The 18,389-nt window shown below is 39.4% G+C and overlaps 1 protein-coding gene across 5 annotated transcripts in view; it reads right to left on the bottom strand.

The window, feature by feature from the left end:
* LOC149124544 (uncharacterized) overlaps positions 1-18,389 on the bottom strand; it is a 657,427-nt gene that overhangs the window by 317,531 nt on the left and 321,507 nt on the right. For 2 of the 5 annotated variants that reach the window (XR_016212829.1, XR_016212830.1), the window contains exon 1: positions 10,304-10,961. The exons of the other annotated variants lie outside the window; for them this stretch is intronic. The gene's annotated coding sequence lies outside the window, so the exon portion shown is untranslated. Of the gene's footprint in view, positions 1-10,303; positions 10,962-18,389 lie in introns of those variants that run through there. 5 annotated transcript variants of the gene reach the window in all.

Genomic DNA, 18,389 nt, shown 5'->3' with positions numbered 1-18,389 from the left:
CCCATCATGCACTTGAGGCCATGACAGTTTCAAGGTCTCCAAAAATAGAAAAGGAAATCGACAGTACTCAAGCCTTGCCCCAAACTCTGTCTCTTATAAATATTCAATTAACCCAGCCTGAGACACCACCCTCTAGGTCTCCGGTTCATGTGATGGGATGGGCCCAAACTTCATTGAGTGCGCCTCTCTTATGCATGCCTAAATTCCTTCTTCAGTACGAGTACGTATTTTCACTTTGCAAGCAAATTTAGCTTCTCTGCTGAATGTGCCTGGGCTCATCCTCAAATTCCTTTTGGCATCAGAGAAAGGAACCTGGTCCCTAGCACCCCATGGCAATTTGGAATTCATTAGAAGGTAAAGAAAAAGTTTAGGTAGGCCAAGCAAATCAGGTACAGTAGTCAATAATATTCTTGGTTAGAAAGCAATTTGTTACCTGTTTTAAACATAAACTCCATTGTATTTTTTTTTTTTTTTTTTTGGACAGGCAGAGTGGACAGTGAGAGAGAGAGACAGAGAGAAAGGTCTTCCTTTGCCGTTCGTTCGCGCTGATCCGATTGCAGGAGACACGTACTTCTCCTGGTCTCCCATGGGGTGCAGGGCCCAAGTATTTGGGCCATCCTCCACTGCACTCCCTGGCCACAGCAGAGAGCTGGCCTACTCCATTGTATTTTATCATCAAATACATGTAGCTAGAAAATCAGACTTGTATATTAATTTATGTTATGGGATAAAGATTACTATGTTAAATTAAACAAATGTAAATAAAATGAAACTATTTCAAAAATTAAATAAATTGAATAAAATATTTTCATATAATAGAATCAAATGTCAAGGAAAATATTGGGGTTCTTTGTTTTTTAGGAGGCTAAATATTATTTTTTTAGAAAGTTTTGGTTTAGTTAATATGAGTTAATTTCATAAACAAAAGTACCTGGAAAAATGGAATTAAAAGATAATTTATGTGGTGAAAAAAATTTAAATCTATGCATAGCTTCTTCATAATATGCAATTCCCTTGAATTTTTTGAAGACTGCTTAAATGCATGGATTTCAACAAATTTTACACCAAGATAAACATACCTATTAATTCTTTTTTCATGAACTACTTGAAGTATACTCCTATGTGATTAACTCCCTGATCCCCATGTAAAGTGAATTTTGTATGGTGGGGTACAGTAAGAAAAGCCTAAAATTGTTAGTGAACACACACACCATTACTTTGCTTAGGGAGTTGTTGAATAATCAATCTGCAGTCGGAACTGTTCAAAGGAAAGCATTGCTCACTTGTGACAAATAAGGGGACGGAGGGAAGACAGAGTTCCCTAAAGAATCTGCTTCTCTGAGGAGCAGTTTGCCAGGGCTTTTAGAGCAGGGGTTAGAGGAGTAACTAAAATGTAGAAAACGGGGAGCAAGAGGGCCCTTCCTGTTCAAGCAACACACATCTCCATAGACAGTATGTTTTAAAATCTGCTCTAGACTGGTTTCTTTCTGCTTTCCTTGGTTGGTCTGGGCCCAGCTGAGTGCACTCTTGCAAGGTAAGCTTTTCTCTACTCCCCTCTGAAAACTAAGCTCAAGAAAATCAACTGCCTCTGTTCTTGTGCTCTCTTCCTACCTAAACCCCACACTCCTGGTTGCAAAAGCTCCAGACAGAAAGTGTCATTTGATTTCACAAATAATGAAACAAGCATGAAGACTTCACAGGCTCTGCACAAGGAGATCATGATTTTTGTTAATATTCGGCCTCAGGGTAGCCCTCAGATCTTCAGACTCACCCAAATTTATTTTTCTGTTCTTGTCAAACTTTCCCGCACTTCTAAGTGATCCAAAAATCTTGAAAACATTTTTACCTTCTTTAATTATCCTACTGATATTTAATAAATGACAACATTTATATCTATGTACTTGCATTTGCAAAAGTATGAGAAAATTTGATGATCAGCAAAGTTTGCCCTTTTCCCTAACAATATGGTGGCAAGCAACCACAGAGATGGTTCCCAAGGGTCTCTTCTCTACCCTTTGGATCCATGCTTTTGTATAATCCTTTCTCCACTGCAGGTTGGTTGAATCAAGTAACTCACTTTCAGAGAGTAAGATAAGAAACATGATGAAATGTTACTTCCAAAATTAGATTATGAAGAAATTATCACATCTCGCTGGCTTTCTCTTACTCACTCTGATAAAGCACCTGACATCTGGAAAACTGTCCTATGGAGAGACTCATGGGAAACGCTAACCACCACCAGTGAGAACCCCAGGCCCTGAGTCCAACTGTGTGGAGCACACTTGTGGGGACAGCCAACATGAGCAAGCCTGGCATCATGTTCCCCCAGTGAAGACTGAGTGGAAACCAAAGGTTGCAGGCCACACCTGGATAAGTTTTGAGAGAACTTCTGCCATTGAAGCAAGTCTAAGCTCGGTATGCATTCTTGGCAACAGAAATTGTACATAGTTTATAGTTTTAAACTGTTAAGAATGTGGGTAATTTGTATATTGATAAATAATGCATTTGCACTTCCAAGGGCATGTGAAACGTACTGGAACAAGATTGTGATCATTATTCCCAGTTGTTAAAAGAATGGTTTAAGTAGCTGTGAACACAACCTCATCAATCTGGTAACATAGGAATAGAAAACAGAGAAAAGTGAAACCATGATACAGGAGACTGAAACGTCAACATAGGGTTAATAATAATATATTTTGAAAATCAATAAGGTATCTACAATTTTTAAAATGTGTTGGAAAAGATGCAGAGAAACTAAAGAACTACATACTTTGATAGTACAGATTGAGAAAAGTAGTTTGGGAAAAGCCAAATGTACAATTTCTACTTGATTACAGTGATTCTTCTCCTCGGTGTAAATCCAGGACAACTAAAAATACAGCAATGTTGTGCCATGGATAAGATGCTGCTTGGGAAGCCTGTATCCCGAATCAGAGAGCCTGATTCAAGTCCCAGCTACTGTGCTTCCTTTCCTACTTTCTGCTAATGCACACCCTGGGAGGCGGCAGTTGGTGGCTCAAGTACTGGGGTCCCTGACACCAAGATGAAAGACTCAGATGAAGTTCTTCACCCTGCAGTAGCCCTGACTGTTACAGGCATTTACAGAATGAACTAGTGGATGGAAATAATCTCTCTCTCCCTGCCCCTCTAACTATCTTTAAAATGAAATTTAAAAACATATTAATGTCAAAAAATAAAAATAAAATCATATGTTGACAATACATATTCACACAAATACTTTCACAGTAATGATCATAGCAGCCATATTCATAATAGTCAGAAAGTAGAAACAACCCAATTATTCAACAGCAGATGAAAGGAAAAACAAAATGTGGTATATCCAAACAATGGAGTATCACACAGCTATGAAACAGAGTGAAGTGCTGATACATGCTGCAATATGGATGAACCTTGAAAACTCAAGGCTAAGTGAAAGGAGACAGTACAAAATCCACACCATTGCATTATTCAATGTGTAAGAAATGTCTGAAGTAGTTAACCCCAGATAGATAGGAAGTCACTGGTTGCCAGGGTCAGAGCAGAGGGAAATGAGCAAAGATGGCTAAATAGGTATATGGTTTCTCTCAGAGGTGATGAAAATATACCGGAATAAGTGGTGATGTTTGCATAAAACTACGAATATATTGAAAACCAGTGAATTTTAGTAGTTAAATTGGGAATTCTAGCTCAATTTTGGGAGATTAAACCATCAGATTCACCATAGTAGTGCAAAATCAGCCAACAGTCACTGCTTCCAAGCAGTAACTTATTCTCATTAAAAATCAAATCACTTCTTACTTAAGTCATTCAAATGTTTCTTTTTTCAACTTTAATGTCAAAGTCATTTTTTCTCTTATGTCTCTTTCCATGTAAAATTTTATTCTGTTCAAATAATTTTATCCTGTTCAAATAATTCCCTAATAAGATTTTGTGTACTACATCCTTAATAGAAATTTTTCGTGTTTGAAGAAAAAAAATAAAAGCCTATCATTAGTTCATAAAATGAGAAGATAACTTTTCTTTGAACGGGATCATTTAATCAGGAACCAAGAGAGAAGGAAATTTGACACATAAAGGACAGATCATTTGATATTTTACAGAAAGGCACACTTTGAAGTTAAAAAGGAATTTATAAAATTTTCACAAATTTCAATATTTAAGTAGATATGTTACCAAGTTTTTCATGTCTGGCTCTGGATGCCTTCTTCATGTCTACATGTCCCTGGGTCTGAAGCCATTTCTACTGTCACACTCACATTCCGATTCTGTCCTTCTCTTTTAGTTCATTCCCTTAAGCTGAGTCTACCACACTGACTTCCAGGCTTTTAGAATCATTCCTAGTTTTCTCTACACCCCTAGGATCATTTTGCTCTAGGCCTTGTTCCGAATTCAAGCAGTTTTTCTATGATGTAAAGCTAGATGTATAGGTGATTTCCTGTATTCTCTTTTGCTATATGTGAAAAGTGAATTTCTTGTTGGTTCTTTAAAACAATTTAATGGGTTTTGAATGAAACTTTTTTCAGTGAAATACAGAAAAGACTAGAAGATGTAAAAAGCAAAGGGAAGAAAGAAAAAGGAAGAGAAAGAAATTTTAAAAATATTTTATAATCGGGGATTTCTTGCTTCAGGAAACAAAGTTATAATTAAATGAGTGCTTAATTACAATTCATTGAGAATTACTTATTGCTAGGAGGGTTCTAAAATGTTCGAAAGCTGTCGCGGGAATCTGGCCTATCAGTTAAAATGCTCTGGGTTGCTGACTCCAGCCTCCTGCTTATGCAGACCATGGGAGGCAGTGGCGATGGATCAAGTGGTTGTGGTTCTTCCAGCCACATGGGAGACCTAGGTTTGGCTTTCTAGCTCCCAGCCTCAGTCTGGCCCAACCCTTGCCACTGTGTGCATTTATGGGGGTAAGCCAGTGGATGGGAGCTCTCCATGTCTCCCTCTTCCACCTCCGTCCCTTCCCCCTTTTCCTCCCTCTCTGTCTCCCTCTTCCTCTCTCTGACTCTCAAAGCAATAAAAGATCCCAAGATGGCTGAATAGGGAAAAGATACACTGATTCTAATCAGGAGAAGCTAACAGGGGGGAAAAAGCAGAGGAGGTGTTTCCAGGGGAGAGTTGGAGAGAGGTTTACAGTAGAAATCCTACAGAAGGAAGAGGGAAGCTGTGGAGCAGTGTTGAAAGGGGAATTTAGCATATGTGAGCAGACACCGCACCCACAAGTCCCACAGCTGGAGGATGGAGGAGACGCCAGGTTCTGTGAGCAAGGTGAGAGCAGACTATAGCAGCCTGCACCACTGGTGATACTGCTTGAGAGAGAGCCTTGCACACTGCACTGCCTTTGAGTCCTGCCTGGAGCCCTGGCAGTTGGCAGAGTACCCGAAACCTATTGAAGGAAAAGCACATTTCTTTCTCCCCATTACCACACAAGGATGCCCAGCAACTAGAGGAGAGAAGGTACCATCTTGATACAAGTAGAGTCTGCATGGCTCTCACAAGTCCAACTAGGGGATTTTAGCAGAGAGAAAAAAAAATCCACATTTCCCACTGCCTTTGAGTCTGTCTGGGAGGGCTGACAGAGAGCTGGGTACACACTTAGGATTGTGAGGTGCCCCCATCCTGTCAACCTGTCACAGGCTCCAGGGCTCAAACTGCCAAGGCAGTTGGCTCTGGAAACAACCATGCTCTCTCCAGGGATGGGGTAGGCTTGCAGGGAGAGAGAAGAGATCCTCTGCAACCCATGACTATGTAAGCCTTGTCAGCTCTGGCTGTGGAAATTCTATGACTGCACAATAGGCTTGTGGTATATCTAGATCTCTGGGTAATCACTGCATCTGATGTCAGAGACTTAAAGCTCCCTGACTGCTTGGGGTGGGTCATTGCTGAGGGTTCCATGCTCACACTGAGGGCTGCACAGATCCTTTGTGTGGTTCATGTGCCAGAGTAGGTGAGGATTATGCCCTCTGTAGGCTAAGCTAGGCAATTGATCACCTTGTAAAAGAGGAGGTGAGGTTGTCATTACACCAACAGATGTGATCATACCCCCCCAAATATGAAAGAGGAGATCTGTGACAACTAATCTGCCTGTTACCCTGGATTCTAGCCCCATCCTTGAACCCTGAGCAGAGTATCCTGGCCCTACCTAGCACAAGCCTCTAGGTATTCACTGAAGTAGCAGACACTCCACTAAGCCATAGAGGGATAAATAAAAGATAAAACCCATCAGTGTGCAGGGATGGGGACAAAAAATAAGTATTTCCACAATGTCTTAAATGAAAAATAAAAGAAACAAAAACAAGGAAGGCAACATGACTCCCCAAAGGGAACACAACAACACTTCAATAGTAGAATGTGTAGATGAAGTGACTGACGTAATGCCTGAAAAGAAATTCAAAACAATGATCACAGGATTACTCAGAGCAATGAGAAGCAAATTAATGAGTTGAAGAAACCCATACATGACATAGATAAAAACTGTTTCTGTGAGATTAAGGTTTTAAGGAGAAATCAAACTGAAATACTAGAAATGAAGAATTCAATATGTCAAATAAAAAATACAGTGGAAATCCTTAACAACAGAATTGGTAAAGCAGGTAAAGCAGAATAAAGAATATCCTAGCTAGAAGACAAATCTTTGGAAATACCTCAGTTAGACCAAAAGAAGAAATTAGAAAAAATATAAACAATGTTGCAGATTTTTGGGAGCTCCTGAAGGTGTGTAAGACAAAATGGATTAGAAACCTAGTCATTGAAATAGTAGTAGAAAACTTCACTAATTTGGAGAAAGAAAAAGACATACAAGTAAAGGATACACACAGACTGAAAATGAAAGGATAGAAAAAGATATCCCATGCTAACAGAAAGCAAAAATGAGCAGGTATAGCTACCCTAATGTCAGACAAAGTAGAATTTAACACAAAAACTGTGAAAGAATGGCATTATGGAATGATTAAGGGATCAATTCAACTAGAAGATGTGACTATAATAACTGTATATGCACCCAATGCCAGTGCACCTGGCTATTTGAAACAAATGTTAATGGATCTAAAGGGAGACATAGACTTCAATAAAATACTTTCATTGATCTCAGTTTAACTAGACAGAGAATCAACAAAGAAAAAACAGAGATAATCTACACAATAGACCAAAATGACCTGATATCTGATATATATAATAACTGATATGTAATGATATACATATATATATATACATAATAACTGATATCTACAGAACATCTAATCTCACCATTGAAGAATACACATTGTTTTCATCACTGCATGGAAACTTATCTAGGATAGGCCATAGCTAGGCCATATAGAAAGTATCAGCAAATTTTAAAAAGTGAAATCATATCATGTACATTTTCTGATCATAATGGAAAGAAGCTGGAGAATAACAATTCAAGATTCTCTAGGAAATATGCAACATGTGGAGACTGAACCACACACTCCTCAATGAACACTCGTTCATAAAAGAATCAAAATGGAAATTAAAAATGCTGCAAATAAATGAAGATGACAATAGAACATATCAAAACATACAGGTTACAGAAAAACAGTGCTATGAGGGAAATTTATGGCAATTAGAGCATACATCAAGAAATTGGAAAGGCATCAAATAAATGAACTATCAATGCATATCAAAGTCATAGAAAAACAACAAATGAAACACAAAGTTAGTAGAAAAAAAGAACTTAATGACATAATAAAGAAAATTGAAACCAAAATACAAAAGATCAGTGAGATGAAGAGCTACCTTTTTGAAAAAAATTGAATAGTATTTTTATAACACTGACCCAAGTAAACAAAAAAAGAGGAAGAAATCCCAGAACTATAAAATCAGAGATGAAAAAGGAGATGTGACAATGGATGCCACAGAAATAAAAAGAATCATCAGGAATTACTACAATTCTATGCCAACAAACTGGAAAATTTAGAGGAAATGGATAGATTCCTAGATGTATAACATCTACCAAAATTGATACACAAAGACATGGAAAACATAAACAGACAAGTAATCAAGGTGCAGATTGAATCACTAATAAAGGCCTTCCCAACAAAGAAAAGCCCAAGACTGGATGGCTTCACTACAGAATTATACCAGACTTAAAAGAAGAACTAAACCCATTGTTCTTAAAACTATTTAAAACAATTGAAAGAGATGGAATCCTCCCAAATTTCTTCTGAGACCAACATCACCTTAATTCAAAAATGAGATAGATACAAGAAAATTTTAGCCAACTGAATCCAACAAAACATTAGAAAGATCATTCACCCAGACCAAGCTGGATTTATCCCTGGTATGCAGGGATGGTTCAACATACATCACGTTAACAAATTGAGGAATAAAAATCTTATCATCATCCCAATAGATGTTGATAAACTACAACATCCTTTCATAATGAAAACCTTCAGCAAATTGGATATAGAAGGAGCACTCTTAAACACCATCAAGGCAATTTACGACAAACCCAAAGCCAGCATCATATTGAATGACAAAATGCTGGAAGTATTTCTAAGATCCAGAAAGAGAAAAGAATGCCCACTGCCACCATTACCATTCAATACAGTCCTGGGACTTTTAGCCAGAGCTATTAGGCAAGATAAAGAAATCAAAGAGAAACAATTGGGAAACAAGGTAGTGAAATTATCCCTGTTTGCAGATGACATGATTCTGAATATAAGGGAATCAAAAGAGTCCACTAAGAGACTATTGGAACTCATAAGAGACTCTGTTAAAGTTTCAGGATATAATATTACCACATAAAAATCAATAGCCTTTGTATATACAATGTCATGGCTGAGAAAGAACTTCTAGAAACAATCCCATTCACAATAGCTACAAAAAAACCTAAATACCTGTTATAAATACCTGTTAACTAAGGAGGTGAAAGATCTCTATGATGCATATCACAATAGATTAAAGATACAGAAGATGACACAAATAAATGAAAAAATTTTTCAAGTTCAGGGATTAGAAGAAATAATATTATCAAAAAGTCCACAATATTAAAAACAACTTACAGATTCAGTAAGATCCCAATCAAAATACCAAGGGCATTCTTCTCAGATCTAGAAAAAAATGCTAAAATTCAAATGGAAACACAAGAGTTCCTGAATACTTAATGTAATCCTAAGCAACAAAAACAAAGCTGGAGGCATCACACTATCAGATTTCAAGATATTCTACAGAGCAGTTACAATAAACAGACTTGGACTGTCACAGAAATAGGCACATAGACCAATGGAACAGAACACAATCCTAAGAAATCAATCCACACATCTACAACCAATTTTTGACAAAGGAGGTAAAAACAATCCCTGGAAAAAGGATAGTTTCTTCAATAAGTGATGCTGGGAAAATTGGATCTCCAATGCATAATTATGAAACAAACCCATCCCTTACCCTTACACAAAATTCAACTCAAAATAGATCTGGGATCTAAATCTATGACCTGATAACATTAAATTACTAGAGAAGAACATTGCATATACAAAGACCTTCTTGCAAAAGACCTGAAGCACAAGCAATCAAAGCCAAAATTGACAAATTGTATTACATCAAGCTAACAAGCTTCTGCACTGCAAAGAATACACTTAACAAATTCAAGAGGCAACTGACAACATGGGTAAAAACATTTGCAAAGTATGCAAAGTATGATAAAGGATTAATATCCACAATTTATAAAGAGCTCAAGAAACTCAACAACAGAACAATTCAGTTACAAAATGGGCAAAGGATTTAAACAGACATTTCTCAAAAGAGTAATTCCAATGGCCTACAGACACTTAAGAAAACACTCAGGATCATTAGCAATTAGGTAAATTCAAATAAAAATCACAGTGAGGTTTTGCCTCATACTAGTTAGAATGGGTCTCATAAAAAACCAACAAATAATAAATGTTGTGAGGATGTGGGGGAAGAGGTTCCCTAATCCACCATCAGTGGGAATTCAAGCTTGTACAGCCATTCTGGAAGATAGTATGTGGATTCCTCAGAAAATTGAAAATAGATCTACCATATGACCCAGCCATTGCACTCCTGGGAATTTACCCAAAGGAAATGAAATCAGCATATAGAAGAGTTACTTGTACCCCTATGTTAAATGCAGCTCAATTACAATGACTAAGATATGGAGTCAACCCAGGTTCCCATAAACTGATGACTGGATTAATAAAATGTGGTATAGGGGCTGGCACTGTGGCATAGTGGTAAAGCCACTACCTCTGGCGCCAACATCCCATAGGGGTACAGTTTCAAGTCCTGGATGTTCTACTTCAGATCCAGCTCCCTACCCATGTACCTGGGAAACCAGTAGAAGATGTTCCAATTTCTTGGGCTCTCGTATCAACCTGGGAAACCAAGAAGTAGCTCCTGGCTTCAGCTTGACCCGATTCCATCTGATGCAGCCATTTGGTGTGGGGAGCAACTGGGAGCAACTCGGACTAGACTAAGTTACTGGAATTAAGACTTATTCTATGCATCTGCTCTCCCACAATATGGCGCTGGGAGAGGAGGAAACAGCTTCTACACAGCTGCCTCCAGTTCAACCAATAAGCAGCAGGACCTGCTCCTGATTGGAGAAGAGCAGCGTACTCGGCGTGTGGGTAGCAGAGTTGGGATTGGTGGAAGAGGACTATAAAGGAGGAGAGAGACAACATGCACCGGGAACATCTATCTGAAGGAACACCTGTGCAGCCCCTGAGAGAGCCGGCCGGCGGTGTGCTGCTCCCCCGCGGAAGTGGGGAAAGTGGCAGGGGGAACCGCCCTTCCATGGAGGTGGAAGGGACGGTAGCCAACCCGGGAAGAACCAGCAGCAAACCCGGGGAGGGCCGAGCAGACAAAAGAACAGCGCAGGGTCCTGTGTCGTTCCTCCATGAAGAGGGGGAGCGACATTTGGGGATTCAATGAGTGGATGAAAAACTGTTTCTCTCTCATTAACTCTGCCTTTGAAACAAAAATAAATAATTCTTTAAAAAAAGAAAATGTGGTACATAAACAGTATGGAATATTTCTCAGCTGTAGAAAAAGTGAAATCCTGTCTTTCACAACAAAATGTCTTCTGCAACTGGAAACCATTACACTCAGTGAAATAATCAAGTCCCAAAAAGAAAAATATCCTATGTTTTCCCTGATCTATGGTAACTAACAGAGTACAAAAAAAATAATGTATAATTATTTGCATTGCTAACTGCATAAAATTATTCCTGTGTACAAACTGTTGAGATTAAATGGTTTAAAGTCTAAATGAAGATATTAATTATCTTCTAACCACAGAGGAAATACTTAGATGTTACAATGTCATTGGCTGTATTTCATTGAAAGAATTTATGAATGACTAAATGACCAAAAACTGTATATGGGTGAAATGGTCCTTTGTACATTCCATTATTGTTTATAGCTTTGTCTCTATTCCCACTCAACTAGGGCTCTTTGGTTTTTCACCTGTTAAACCTCTTAATCAGGGCCGGCGCTGTGGCTCACTCGGTTAATTCTCTGCCTGTGGCACTGGCATCCCATATGGGCACCGGGTTCTAGTTCCAGTTGCTCCTCTTCCAGTCCAGCTCTCTGCTGTGGCCCAGGAAGGCAGTGGAGGATGGCCCAAGTCCTTGGGCCCTGTACCCACATGGGAGACCAGGAGGAAGCACCTGGCTCCTGGCTTCAGATTGGCACAGCGCCAGCTGTAGTGGCCATTTGCGGGGGTGAACTAATGGAAGGAAGACCTTTCTCTCTGTCTCTCACTCACTGTCTAACTCTCTGTCAAATAAGTAAAAAATTTTTAAAAAACCTCTTAATCAGTGAAGTATTAAGCCTTTTTACTGTAAAATGTAAATTTAAAATACGTTATCTCAAAAACTAAAAAAATACAGAAAGAAGAGTGGGAGGCAAGGAAGGAGAGAGGAGGGGAGTATGATTATGTCTTAGACTTGTATCTACAAATCATATTGAATGTTAAAATCAAAATAAAAAATGAAAAAAAAGTGCTTGATAGCTACTAGGAGACAGGTAAAATTAAGTTTTGGTCCTATTAATAAAACATGTCATCCGGCTTCTGTCTGTCCAGACTTTTCTTTAGTCCCTCTTGTCACTCCCCCTCTTCGTGGAGGAACGACACTGGACCCTGCACTGTTCTTTTGTCTGCTTGGCCCTTCCCGGGTTTGCTGCTGGTCCTTCCCGGGTTGGCTGCGGACCCTTCCACCTCCGTGGAAGGGCGGCTCCCCCTGCCACTTTCCCCACTTCTGCGGGGGAGCGGCACACCGCTGGCCGGCTCTCTCGGGGGCTGCTCAGATGTTATCCAGATGTTCCCCTTAGATGTTCCTGGTGCATGTTGTCTCTCTCCTCCTTTATAGTCCTCTTCCACCAATCCCAACTCTGCTACCCACACGCCGAGTACGCTGCTCTCCTCCAATCAGGAGCAGGATCAGCTCCTGTAGGTTATTGGTTGAACTGGAGGCAGCTGTGTAGAAGCTGTTTCCTCCGCTCCCAGCGCCATATTGTGGGAGAGCAGATGCATAGAATAAGTCTTAATTTCAGTAACTTAGTCTAGTCCGAGTTGCTCCCCACACCCTCTAGCCAGGATTTTCCTCCCCCAGCCTTTGGTGCTCTGGAAAAGCCTTCTCCTATCTTGTCTGGCAAATGCTGGCTCCATAGAAAGCTGCTGAACTTCCAGGCAGGAAGAATCACTTCCTGCTCCAAGCTGCCTTCAACAGTATTAGAAGATTCTACATTACACTGTAATAATTTCCTGAAGTGCTTGCTTTTCTAAGGCTCTCAAAAGGCAAAATTCTGAGCAAACACATTATCTGATTTTAGTAAGATTTCCATAAATTAACATGAAATATATATAAGTAGAAGTTGAATATTCTTCATCTGTTTATATAACATTGTACCACCTCTTGATTAAATTACTTCTTCAGCACCTTTGCAGTTTATGCCAGAATGAATCACTGCTTGGGGGGTATTATTATTCATCACTAATTATACACATTGCTGTGCTTTTTGCCCATGTCTTGGTCCACAGAATTTAGAATCAGCCTAGGAAACACCATGCTCTGTAGCCAAGAGCCCAGGGTCAAAGCCCAGCTCCACAGGATCCTAGCTGTGACTTCAGGCAAATTACAAACAAATCAGCTCTTTGCTCCTGTGACTCATCTGATAATAATAATACTAAGGCTTAAACTATTTAAACCCTATAAACAACACAGAACCATACCAGCACATAGTAAGTGGCCAATAAATATTAGCTGTACTTATTGCTCAACATGCATAAAATCAATACCTGTAAGTCAGAACTTTGCCTTAATATCAATTTATTTAGAAAACATTATTTAATTTATCTTAGTACCCTATTTGTTCTCCATGTCCTCAACTCCTTGTTGTACATGGTATATCTTTCCTGTCAATAGTCATGAGGCCTTTTGTTTTATCTCATATTTAGCTACCCTGGATACTAACTGCCTACCTCTTTGAGTTGTCACCCATGACGTGTTACCATGAAGTTCATATTTTAAGTAAAAATGAGGTTAAATATAGATCACAAATATTTACAGAAATTTAACTATTTAATTGATCAAATGATGAGGTAACAAACTAAATTTGTTTTTCTGTTGTTGATTTTGTTGTTATGATTTGTCCCGGCGCCGCAGCTCACTAGGCTAATCCTCCGCCTGGGGCACCAGCACTCTGGGTTCTAGTCCCGGTCAGGGCGCCGGATTCTGTCCCGGTTGCCCCTCTTCCAGGCCAGCTCTCTGCTGTGGCCTGGGAGTGCAGTGGAGGATGGCCCAAGTGCTTGGGCCCTGCACCCGCATGGGACACCAGGAGAAGCACCTGGCTCCTGGCTTCAGATCAGTGCGGTGCGCCGGCTGCAGCGGCCATTGGAGGGTGAACCAATGGTAAAGGAAGACCTTTCTCTCTGTCTCTCTCTCTGTCCGCTCTGCCTGTCAAAAAAAAAAAAAAAAAAAAAAAAAAAAAAAAAAAGATTTGTCCCTTTTTGTCTGAATACGGATAAGTACGCAGATGGCCAGACTGCTATATGATAGATATGCAGGTGCTTATCACGCTCAATTTCTTAACCTGGATGACGTTTTATATAAGTGTGTACTTGTGAGTGCGGTGACCTGAGTTCTTCTGACTTTAGAATACTCTATTTCACTGTGTGTTCTTTTTTGTTTTTTGAGAGATAATTTTCTCCAGAGATTAATGCACCATTAAGGTTTTCTTATGTGTCTGTGTAGTTCTGCCTGTACCATAGCACTTCCAATAAGGGAGAATTTAGTTCAGTCTTCTCCTTGAAAACCCATTTCCCTTAATTAGCCAACCACTATATCACCCAGTCAATTCCCCAAACTCAAAATCGCAGAGTAAAAATCAATTTTTCATCTCCTTTATCATTGTGACTACACAAGTCCCACTAATTTTCCTTCTAAAATCTCTCTCAAACCAATAAAATAACTTTTCATTATCAAGGACAGTGCCTTGATAATGACCAGAATCCCAACCTATTCTCCATATTGTTATCCAAGCGTCCTATCTAAGAGTCACATCAGATCACACAGTCTTCACACTTCAGCACAGTTGCTATTCACTCATTCACTAAAAGATAAATTATAAAATCTTCAGAAAAATACTTCAGGTCTTTCTTTATTTGCTCCACCCTATCTTTCCAAGATCATCTCTATGACTCATTATCCACTCTAAGTTCTTGTTAATGTACATTTCTCATCATTTTCCAAAGTTTTTATGTATGTCTATGCCCCCAGTGTATGTTCACTGTTCCTCCACTCTAGCTAAATCCAGCTCATCCTTCAAGATCCAATTCTAATATTATTTCCTCTGAGGCTTTCCTTACCTGTTCTGTTTCCACAGAGAACATAACTAACCTTTCATATATCCTTGCTATCCTAAAATTCCCTTTATACTTTTAGTATAGCAGTTCCATGTAATATTTTACTTAGATTTTACATATTCATTTATGTAAACAAAGGTTTTATACATTACTAATATCCTAAATTCTCTGCTGATTCCTTAGAATTCAGTTATGAGCAATATATTTACAGTGTCTGTCCTATTTTGCCTTCTAGATTAAGCAACTACAGGCTACAGAACACATCTTACTCATCTTTGGATAAGGATTCAAAGGTTGGATTAGAGCTTAGAATTTAATTAGCAAAATTTCTATCAAATGTTTGCTCTCACAAAAACTGAGAGTTGTACCATTAGTACTTAGAATGGATTCTAGTAATTAGTATTGTTTTTAATTTTGCGGTCATTAATACACATTTATTTAATAACTACTAATTTATCAGTTTTAGTATTCACCACAATGTAAGTACCCTAATCCATATCCTGAAATATTTTCTAAACAGTATCAAATAGTACTTTGTAAAATATACCAAGTTTTCAATAATTCTCATCCACTGAAATGTATCAGTGCCTAAGGAAATTAAAATAAAGATCTGTACTATTTCTGAATGACATACTTATTCCAGGATTGAAAAAGATATTGCAGAGAAGATTAAGTCAAGGAAAGCAAGTATTCCTTGCTGACCACTGTCGCTCCCCCTCTTCGTGGAGGAACGACACAGGACCCTGCGCTGTTCTTTTGTCTGCTCGGCCCTCCCCGGGTTTGCTGCTGGTTCTTCCCGGGTTGGCTACTATCCCTTCCACCTCCGTGGAAGGGCAGTTCCCCCTGGCCACATTCCCCACTTCCGCGGGGGAGCGGCACACCGCCGGCCGGCTTTCTCGGGGGCTGCACAGGTGTTCCCTCAGATGTTCCCCTTAGATGTTCCTCTTAGATGTTCCTGGTGCATGCCGTCTCTCTCCTCCTTTATAGTCCTCCTCTGCCAATCCCAACTCGGCTGCCCACACGCCGAGTACGCTGCTCTCCTCCAATCAGTAGCAAGTCCTACAGTTTATTGGTTGAACTGGAGGCAGCTGTGCGGAAGCTGTTTACTTCTCTCCCAGCGCCATACTGTGGGAGAGCAGATGCACAGAATAAGTCTTAATTCCAGTAACTCAGTCTAGTCCGGTTTGCTCCCCACAGACCACATTTTCAATGTGAGCCCTACTTTTTCCTTCCAACATGCATCACTAATGTCCTATGTCTAGAGGCTCAGGCATACTGTTTTTACCTAATTTACTTTGGACTACAACAACCTACCACAAGTCTTTCCTAACTATCTATGTCCCAATATTACTTGGATAAAATCTAGTTTCCTATTCAACCACCAGCCCACTGTTTCCACTTTACCATCTTATCCTATTACTATGGTAGTGCAGTGATCAACTGCGACTGAAACATTGATTCAAAACATTGATACCTGGCCTGAAGCCCTTCCTTTCTTATAAATTTTGCACCTTAGCAACCAAATCCGCAACTGAATCAGATTGTTCCAGCCTCATATCCTGTTTGGTCCTAATTTGCATCCTAATTTCTATAAGTTTATTTTTCAATTGTCTGATCATGCTTTGTGATGAAACTAAAACAGTACATGAGTATTTATGTATATATGTATATATATGCATGTTTTATGTACATCTATAAATATATACTTCCTTTTAAATGAAATTATAATTTTTTTTTCAGAAATTACCCATATGCTTTATGGGACATTTCCTAAACTACAGAGGAAGTGAATGTTCATTATTCCAAAACAATCAGAGTATTCCATTTCCAGTGGTAGCAAGTGTTCGTGTAACACAAGCTTAGTCAATGAGACATAAAGGGCATGGCAGGATAGCTATGACACTGTGGCATAGCAGGATAGCTACCACATGCTACACTGGCATCCACATGGGCATCAGCTCCTGTCCCAGCTGCCCCACTTCAAATCCAACTCTCTATTAATGACTTGAGAAAGCAATAGAAGATGGCCTGAGTGTTTGGACTCCTGCTATCCATGTAGATCTGGAAAAAGCTCCTGGCTTCCACTTGGTCATTGTGGGTATCTGGGGAATGAAACAGCAGTTGGAAGGTCTCTGTCTCTCCTTCTCTCTGTAACTCTGACATTCAAACAAACACATTTTGTTTAAAAAAAAAGAGAGACATAAAGGACAATCTATTAGAGGACTTCATACAAAGTATCCTTTCTCAGACAAGACACAGGGACTTATGCCTCTCTAACTCTAGAAATAGTCATAATGATATAATGCTTGAGGGTCCAATAATCATCTTGCCATCATCAACAAATCCAACAGAATTTCTGAGGAACTGGATGAAGTCACCAAATTAGACAAAGCTATAACCTACACCTCCATCTTCTTACATTTTCTTCATTGTGTAAGTCAATTATAGTTGAGAATACTATATAGCTAAAAGCATTCTAACCCATACATGCAACCTCCAACATAGGCCTGAGAGTAAATCAGGATGGGTCCAAGTTTCCTTCAAAATTTCTGGACACCTATAAGATAAATGTATGAACTCATAATAAACAAGTAGAAGGTGTTTTAATAAGGGTAGGAAGGCACAGAAGGAAAAAAATAGGAAAATATAAACCACTACAAAGACTTCTACTCTGGAGAAGATGGTGCAGAGGAGTTGTCCCCTGCTCCTCTGCACTCAGAACAATCACAACCCCTATCTAATGCAACTGAAGGAAATGGCTGAAAGCTGGTAAGAAGGGAAACTGGTCTGGGATACTAGGAATAGTGGAACAACACAGCAGTCAGACAGTCAGACGGGTTATTTTCCTGTTCCCAAATTAAGGCCATCCACACCTGGCATTTCCAATCTTCAGCATCGAGACAGAAAGCAGCCGTTGAGAATTTCGGGGAAAACACAACGCAAGCCACTACCATCCACAACAAGCATCCATCAGGAGCCCTTATAACCAGCAACCAGGGCAACAACTGGAATACATCTCCAGTGAATATCATGACTGAAAAGAAACAGCCATTCCCCCAAAGTTACATAATGCGTGATTCCATTTGCAGTATTTTTACAACACAACCTTTGGAAGGTTGAACAAATCAGTGGTTGACAGGAATAGAGGCAACAAGTACAGGCAAGGTGGCTATAATTTTGCAGACATTCTTGAGGTGATAGTACAACTCAGCATCTTGATGATGGTGATGGATACATGTACCTATACATGAAACAAAATTGTGTAGAGCTACACACACACACACACACACACACACACGAGTATGGGCCAAGCTGGAAAAATCTGAATAAGATCAGTAGAATGCATCAATCTGGTATCCCAGCTGTGAGGTTTATCTAATGTTTTGTTTTAAGCTGTCACCCTTGGGATAAACGATATGCTGGATCTGCCTATATTATTTCTTATAACTTCACATATGTCTATAACAATCTCAATAAAAAGTTTCATTAGTAAATAAATACATGAGGGTAAACCTGCAACATTCCTCTTCAGTTCGCAACCCCG

The sequence above is a fragment of the Oryctolagus cuniculus genome, chromosome 9 (genome assembly GCF_051225735.1).
Source record: "Oryctolagus cuniculus isolate XC-2025 breed Fujian yellow rabbit chromosome 9, ASM5122573v1, whole genome shotgun sequence".
In the NCBI taxonomy this organism is placed as follows: domain Eukaryota; kingdom Metazoa; phylum Chordata; class Mammalia; order Lagomorpha; family Leporidae; genus Oryctolagus; species Oryctolagus cuniculus.
The sequence above is the reverse complement of the archived record's forward strand: the minus strand, read 5'-3'. Positions and strand labels throughout refer to the sequence as shown.